General features: G+C 47.9%; 1 pseudogene; it reads right to left on the reverse strand.

The window, feature by feature from the left end:
* Positions 1-4052: 4052 nt before the first annotated feature.
* LOC139353687 (uncharacterized) lies at positions 4053-9024 on the reverse strand (annotated as a pseudogene).

The following is a 9024-nucleotide window of genomic DNA, read 5'->3' on the forward strand; positions in this document are numbered from 1 at the left end:
TTTTCCTAAGAATCCCGCGATGCAGAGGATTATCGATGAGCAGATCGACGAACTGCTACGCAACGACTGTATAGAGCCTTCTCGGAGCCCCCACAGCGCCTCGATTGTACTCGTGGGCAAGAAATCTGGAGAGATGCGACTATGTGTAGATTTTCGACAACTAAATGCCCATTCTATTCCAGATGCATACCCGCTGCCAAGGATAACACACATCTGGGAGCGTCTGCGCCATGCCAAGTACATATCGACGCTCGATTTGAAGAGCGGATATTGGCAAATCCCTGTAGCCGAGTCCAGCCGCGAGTGCACAGCATTTACAGTCCCCGGGAGGGGCTTGTACCACTGGAAAGTGATGCCGTTTGGCCTCCACTCAGCAGCAGCCACATTCCAGCGGGCGCTCGACAGCGTCATAGGACCGGACATGGAGCCCAACGCGTTTGCGTATTTGGATGACATCATCATCATCGGCCGCACTCTGGAGGAGCATGTGCAGCATCTACAAGAAGTATTTCGACGGCTACGAAAGGCGAACCTTCGTCTCAACGCGAAGAAATGCAGTTTCTTTAAGCGCAGCCTGGTGTACTTGGGACACGTCATCAGTGAGGAGGGAATTCACACGGATCCCGACAAGATTTCGGCAGTACGGCGACTGAGTCCGCCCACCACATGCAAGGAGTTGAGGAGATGTCTAGGGATTGCGTCATGGTACAGGAGATTTGTACCCAACTTTGCCAGCGTAGTGCAGCCCATGTCTTTGCTACTCAAGAAAGGAAAGAAATGGCAATGGGAGCAGGAGCAGCAAGATGCGTTCGAGGAACTCAAAAGAAAACTCACGGAGGCGCCGGTTCTCGCCTGCTCCGACTTCAACGAGAAGTTCGTGTTGCAAACTACTCCGCCACAGAAAAGGAGTGTCTGGCTATCATATGGGCCATCAGGAAACTCAGATGCTACTTGGAAGGTTATCGATTTGAGGTGATAACGGACCACCCCGCCTTGAAGTGGCTCAACTCGATTGATAATCCCACCGGCCGCATAGCGCGCTGGGCGTTTGAACTGCAGCAGTACCAGTTTGACGTCACCTATCGACGCGGGAGCCAGAACATTGTTGCAGATGCACTTTCTCGACAGCCTTTGGAAGTACTTCAGATGATCCAGGAGGATAAGCCGGGATGCACATGGTACCAGCGGATGCTGAAACTTGTTCAGGACAGGCCTGAAGATTACCCGGACTACGCGTACGAGAACCAACAGCTCTATCGGCATATCGGATCCCGACCTGACGACGAAGACTCCGTGCCCTGGAAACTGTGCGTAGCCAAGGAACACCGACAGCGAGTACTGTCGGAATGCCATGACCAGCCGACGGCAGGACATCTCGGAATCAGGAAGACAACCACCCGCATCGCCCAGAGATATTACTGGCCAGGTCTTTTCCGCGATATTGCCAGGTATGTCCGCAAGTGTGACACTTGCCAACGGTTCAAAGTCAGCCAAACCAAACCGGCGGGTAAAATGTTCACCAGACAGATTAACGAGCCGTTCGATACTGTCTGCGCCGATTTTATTGGCCCCTTCCGCGATCCAAGAGTGGGAATACGATGCTGCTCGTATTCTTCGACGCCTTTTCGAAATGGGTTGAGTTGGTCCCCTTGGACATCTCGAAAAATCCTTTCGGGAGAGGATTTTGAATCACTTTGGTATTCCCCGAACATTTGTCTGCGATAATGGGACACAGTTTACGAGTCGTTCATTCAAAGCCTTCTGCAAGCAGGCGGAGTCGTTTGACCCCTCACAAATAGCGCCACCAACATCGCCAGCGCCAACAGCATCGGCCGCCAGCGCCAACAACATCGCCAGCTAGCAGCTACAACATCGCCAGCGCCAACAGCATCGGCCGCCAGCGCCAACAACAACGCCAGCTAGCAGCTACAACATCGCCAGCGCCAACAGCAAACAAAACCCTCGCGAATAACTTTGTAAAAAAAAACATTGTACAGTGCATTTAATATATAAGCTTAGCCAATAATCATAAGATTTGTAGTTATATTGATACACAATAATTATTTTAGCCCAGCCTAAGCGATAGGTTCTGTTTACCTTTTCCCCCTCCGTTCTCACATCAGCAGTAGCCACACACACACACACCAGGAGAGCAACGAAATATTCACCACGATAAGTGCAGCGCCGCACAGGAGCAAGCGAGAGAGGACATGCGATCGAGGAGGAAAACAACCCCCGAAAATTGGCACGCGCCAAGGGAAGAGCGAGAGAAAAGGAGTACCGAAACTTCGACAAGTGGAAAAAACCCAGAGCAGCCGAAAACTTGAACAAAACGCGGCGGCAAAGCTTGACTAGCTCTCTTTTGGAAAAGGCGGTGCACGGGATCAGAAGTGCTAGGAGTCATTTTTGCAAAGGCGGTGCACGGGATCAGAAACAGGAGCTCTCTTTTGGAAAAGGCGGTGCACGGGATCAGAAGTGCGAGGAGTCATTTTTGCAAAGGCGGTGCACGGGATCAGAATCAGGTCTCTCTTTTGGAAAACGCGGCGCACCGGACCAGAAGTGCGAGCAGTTCACTTTTGGACTTTTGGAAAACGCGGCGCACCGGACCAGAAGTGCGAGAAGCAGGGGACTCTTGCAAAGGCGGCGCACGGGATCAGAAGTGCGAGCAGAGCATATTTATGTGGACAACAGGAGTCTTTTGCCTTCGGGCTGATGCCAAGTGACCCAGGAAGGAGTTTACCTAGACGACCTCGAGGAGAGTGTGCCTGCCCAGGACCAGCGGCGGAGCACCCGGAGTCACGCGTGTGTGTGTGCGTGAGAGCGTGAGAGTCCCGTGCAATGAGAAATTTCTCGAAGGCCTCGATGCGGTTTCGCCCAGAGTAGGCTAGAATTTATAAACCATGACCTAACCTAACCCGTTAATTGCGAGCACTGAGAAAAAAAAACATGAACCAAGAATTTTAACAAAGAATATTTTCTTACATATCTGAACACAAAATTTGCCGCTGCCATGTTGTTCTTTTTCCCTTTGACTACTTTGATTTCTGATTTGATTTCCGAGCTGACTACACCGAGAGAAAGGGGTGGACTCAACTTTAGGAAACCTGTTGCTCATTAATTAAATAAAAATATTTCTCAGATATTAAAAATACTACGCACTGCCACACCCTCTTTCCAAAGGAACTTCGGGAAATATTTTTTTAAAAGCAAAATTTATTCTTCTTCTTCTATCACTGCCGGCTGTATTGAGCCAACTCGCGCCCGACTACACTGGGAAAACAAAATAAAGTAGAAACTCGAGTTACAAATGAATCAATAAAAATACCCCAATAAATGTATTTCTCGCCTGATTTTAATGCAACTCGTAGGGAAAAAAATCCAATCAAGCTGGCCACGCATAAATATGAATATTTCCAGACAAATGCCTAGATTTTAGGCCATAAATTCTGCCCTAGGGAAAAGTTGTCCCCATAATCGATCCCCTCTATCTCGGCCTTCTCGTAGCGAATGCTATGAGCCAGGCCCAAATGCGCGTTACCGCTGACGCTTTTCACTCTGCTACAGACACCGAATAAACTGTTTCTCTCACTCCGTACCCCGGTGGCTGGCACTCTACATCTCACGCCAGCCAACCGATTTTCGTATTAGACCTTTTTGTCCCATATCTTTACAAATATTTTCGGTAAAGAGACCCTGGCGGGACTGAGTATATCCCAGCCTACGAGACTTCTTTACAACTTTCAATGTTGTTTTGCGTCTGTTGTGTTTGCTTGCTGTGGCCGCTCGCTTGTGTTTTCCGTTTGTTGCTGTTTTTTGAATATAAAATAAACGACGCGCCGAAAGTAATTGTTATTTGTTCCCCGTGCCCCGTGTTTTTTTTTTCGCGTCTAGTAGTCCTTGTGCCCGTCGAACGGAAGTGTCAAACTCACCAGTGCTAGTCGCCCCAGTTGTGCAGTCAGTAGGACCACAAGTTTCCACATTTCCACACACGACAGGCCTGTTTGCTGCTCTCTCTGCCCGGCAAACAAACATTTAGTGAATATTTTCTACACTTTTTGTTCGGTGGTTTTTTTTATTTTGCTAAAGTCACGTTGTGCCATCGGTATTGTTTTCGTTTCGGTTTTCGGGGAACAGTGCCATTGTTCGTCTTGGGGGTCTAGTGACCTTGCGCGACCCGCACCATGGACCTGCGCAGCTGGCGTAAGGTCCTTATCCAGTAGGTCATCGAGTGTCGCTTCACCGAACACAACTTCATCACACTGGAGCAGTCGGACATCGATGCCTTCTTCTCGATCTACGTGCAAAAGGCCCAGGTGGCGCCGGTAGAGGAGGAGAACGCGCTGCCGGCCCAGCCTGGGGAGCACCGCCCCCCCCCTGCAGAACTTCCACCGAGATCATTATCCAGAGTTCAGTGCCCACATAGATGGCCGTGGCCAACTTGTGACCGCGGACTACGTGTATGTCTACACACTGCTCCTGCATTACTCATGCGTGAAGCAGCCCAGCGTGTTTATCCACAGCATCTGCAAGAAGCTGCCGGAGCTAGTGCAGACCTGCATCGCAAACTTCTTCGGCCAGACGTTGGAGCAACAGCTGACGCGCCAATTTCTCCGCCAGTCTATGAACAATGTGGCTGTGATTTACCGCCAGGGCGTCCAGATCAGCCCCAGTCGTCCGAGCTGCAGCACCATGAGTCCCGAACTGACCATTGACACCACACCGGACACATCCTCGTCCACATCCGCATCGCCTCAGCCGCCGAGCAGCACGCCACAGTTCCGTCATCCAGCGCCTCCAAATGTCCGCCAACGAAATGCTAGCAGCGCACCCGGGAGCTGCACGGTGTTCGCGCCCAGCTGGAGGTGGTGTCCTACGAGAAGACCATGCTCGAGGAGCAGCAAACGGAGAAGGAGGACCTGATCATAGAAATGCTGGACAACACTGATGGGGCCAGACGGTCAGGCTCGATGCTGTGCTTCTCGACGAAGCAAGCCACACTCTCGCTTAGCTCCAGCAAGATAGCGTTCTGCTTCTGCAGCTCTTTCCTCAGCTCGGCGTTCTCGTGCTCCTTCTCGCGCAGCTGCTTGTCGACCACAGAGCTGTGCAGATTCTCGGGCGTGGTGTTCGGGGACAGGGAACAGTTGAGCAAATCCGAGGACGCATTTAGAACCTCACGTCGGTTGTGTAACTCCTCGCGCGCTTCCTGTAGACAACGATCCAGCTCCTGCTTGTCGCGCTTCAGGCTGGATTCCTCCAGGCGCTGTTCCAGCTATTCAAGAAGAAAAACAAAAAAATATAAATATATATTTATGGAATTTTGGGTAGGTATTATGTAGGTACTTTGAATTTATATTTCCTAAACAGCGCCCTTTTTCGCCAATATTAATTTTAGAATTATGTACCTAGTAGCTTTAATTTAATTAAATAATTAACAACCATTAAATATGAATTCAAAAATATTAATTTAACAAATAAAATTCCCTCTCAATACCAAAAGTGTGTACAGTTCCGACCCAAAGGTGACTAGTTTTTCGCTGATATTCACACAAAATTCGCCGGATTTAGTTCTTTTGTGTAATGCCCCCATAAAATCAGACAGGTAGCATACCTGCTCGACAAGCTCGGATTTTTCGGCGCGCAAATCCTGTAGCTTATCGTTAGTCTCGGCTATAATGGCCTCCTTTTGGCTGCTTTCCTTCATCAGGCTTCGCTTCAACTGAAATGAGGAAAGTTTTATTATTGGTTTATGGCACCAAGTACCTGTGACCATCTGGTGGTCTACTACCTACATGATCGAACTCATTTAGCACGTTGTCGGCATTCTCACCATTCTGGACGGCGTTCTTGAGCTTGGCCAGTTGACTCTTGGCCATCATGTTCTCTGTAATGGGAAAAAACGATAAAATATGTTACTATCATATTTAACTACTATCAGAGGGATGTAAGCCACAAGATCTATGAGGCATTCTTACCTTTGTTTAGCGTTTTAATCAGATCCTCCTCCACTTGCTGCCCTTCGAGCATGGTCTTCTCGTAGGACACCACCTCCAGCTGGGCGCGAACACCGCGCAGCTCCCGGGTGCGCTGCTCCAGCAGCTCGGTTCTGGGTGTGAGCGGAGCGGACATTTAGAGGCGCTGAATTTTGTGTGAATATCAGCGAAAAACTAGTCACCTTTGGGTCGGAACTGTACACACTTTGGGTATTGAGAGGGAATTTTATTTGTTAAATTAATATTTTTGAATTCATATTTAATGGTTATTAATCATGTTAAGCTACTAGGTACATAATTCTAAAATTAATATTGGCGAAAAAGGGCGCCGTTTAGGAAATCTAAATTGAAAGTACCTACATAATACCTACCCAAAATTCCATAAATATATATTTATATTTTTTTTGTTTTTCTTCTTGAATAGCTTAAAACGTCCGGGAACATACTCGCGTGCGTGGACAGAATCCGGGAGCTGGAACAGCGCCTGGAGGAATCCAGCCTGATTGTATCTTCCAGAGAAGATACAATCAGCTCTCTGAAGCGCGACAAGCAGGAGATGGATCGTTGTCTACAGGAAGCGCGCGAGGAGTTACACAACCGACGTGAGGTTCTAAATGCGTCCTCGGATTTGCTCAACTGTTCCCTGTCCCCGAACACCACGCACGAGAATCTGGACAGCTCTGTGGTCGACAAGCAGCTGCGCGAGAAGGAGCACGAGAACGCCGAGCTGAGGGAAGAGCTGCAGAAGCAGAACGCTATCTTGCTGGAGATAAGCGAGAGTGTGGCTTGCTTCGCACAGCATCGAGCCTCTGGCCCCATCAGTGTTGTCCAGCATTTCTATGATCAGGTCCTCCTTCTTCGTTTGCTGCTCCTCGAGCATGGTCTTCTCGTAGGACACCACCTCCAGCTGGGCGCGAACACCGTGCAGCTCCCGGGTGCGCTGCTAGCATTTCGTTGGCGGACATTTGGAGGCGCTGGATGACGGAACTGTGGCGTGCTGCTCGGCGGCTGAGGCGATGCGGATGTGGACGAGGATGTGTCCGGTGTGGTGTCAATGGTCAGTTCGGGACTCATGGTGCTGCAGCTCGGACGACTGGGGCTGATCTGGACGCCCTGGCGGTAAATCACAGCCACATTGTTCATAGACTGGCGGAGAAATTGGCGCGTCAGCTGTTGCTCCAACGTCTGGCCGAAGAAGTTTGCGATGCAAGTCTGCACTAGCTCAGGCAGCTTCTTGCAGATGCTGTGGATGAACACGCTGGGCTGCTTCACGCACGAGTAATGCAGGAGCAGTGTTTAGACGTACACGTAGTCCGCGGTCACAAGTTGTCCACGGCCATCTATGTGGGCACTGAACTCTGGATAATGATCTGCGTTGGAATAAAAATGGGTCTCATTATTTGGCTAGTTTTAAGCAACAAGTTAGGGGAGGAAAATCATTGGAAAATCCCAAAACCTTTTCGAGGCGCCAAGGGAACTAGCTTAAAAGAGGACTTGAGAAGTGTACATACCCTTGCATGTCCTATAGTAATCTAAGGTTTCACTAAAATTGTATAAAATGGCCATTAATCCTTGAATAATCCTACTATTTCAACTAGTTTATTGACAATAAAGTGAAGTAAAGTAAAATGGAAGAAAGAAAATCCTTTGAAAATCCCAAAATAAGAAAATAACTAAATTAAAAAGGGGAATTTGATATGTACATATCTAAAAAGAATTTATATTCCCTTGTATTTATAATCACAATTCAATATTTGACTAAATAGGAATAAAATAAACATTTGCCCTTGAACAATACTTATATTTCAACTAGTTTTATTGAAATTAAAAAAAATTGCTCATATAATCAGTTCTATAAGTTAAATATCAAGTCGGTTAGGGTCTATACAAAGTCCTTCCTTTTCCCCATGAATGTTCCTATATCCAAAACATTTTTTTCTTATCTAGATATGAGGTAATACACCCAGACAGTACTGAAATAATATACAATGACCATTAGTCCTTGAATACCATTATTTCCACTTGTTCTGTTTACAACAAAGTGAAATTCTCATATAATCAGTTCTTTAACAATCGACTCTGGTAGGTGCCTATGTTTTTTCTATATGAAAGTTCCTATATCAAAGGTGTCTTGGAATGTAGACTCATGACATTTGGGCAACCATGACTTTGAAAAAATAGTATCCCCTATAGTATAGTATAGTATTGAAAAAATAGTACAGTATAGTAGTAAAATAGATGAAGGATGACAACCCTGTTTTTCAGGAGACATGACATGCAAAATTATTTCGGGCTGGAAATGCAAAATACCCGAACTCACCTCGGAGGAAGTTCTGCAAAGGCGAGCGGTGCTCCCCGGGCTGGGTCGGCAGCGCGTTCTCCTCCTCCACCGGCGCCACCTGGGCCTTTTGCACGTAGATCGAGAAGGCATCGATGTCCGACTGCTCCAGCGTGATGAAGTTGTGTTCGGTGAAGCGACACTCGATGACCTGTGTCGGGAAATCGCGTAAGTGGATGGCATCGGGAAGACCTGCGAAGATCCCAGGATCTCTACTACTTACCCACTGGATAAGGACCTTACGCCAGCTGCGCAGGTCCATGGTGCGGGTCGCGCAAGGTCACTAGACCCCCGACGAACAACGGCACTGTTCCCCGAAAACCCAACCGAAAACAATACCTATGGCACAACGTGACTTTAGCAAAATAAAAAAAAACACGACCGAACAAAAAGTGTAGAAAATATTCAATAAATGTTTGTGTTTGCCGGGCAGCGAGAGCAGAAAACACGTCTGTCCTGTGTGGAAATGTGGAAGCCTGTGCTCCTACTGACTGCACAACTGGGGCGACTAGCACTGGTGAGTTTGACACTTCCGTTCGACGGGCACAAGGACTACTAGACGCGAAAAAAAATACACGGGGCACGGGGTACAAATAACATTTACTTTCGGCGCGTCGTTTATATTATATTCAAAAGCCGACGCTAGGGATGGGAGAAATGTATCAAAATCGATACTTTTCGTATAAAAATAAATAT

Source organism: Drosophila suzukii, chromosome Y (genome assembly GCF_043229965.1).
Source record: "Drosophila suzukii chromosome Y, CBGP_Dsuzu_IsoJpt1.0, whole genome shotgun sequence".
In the NCBI taxonomy this organism is placed as follows: domain Eukaryota; kingdom Metazoa; phylum Arthropoda; class Insecta; order Diptera; family Drosophilidae; genus Drosophila; species Drosophila suzukii.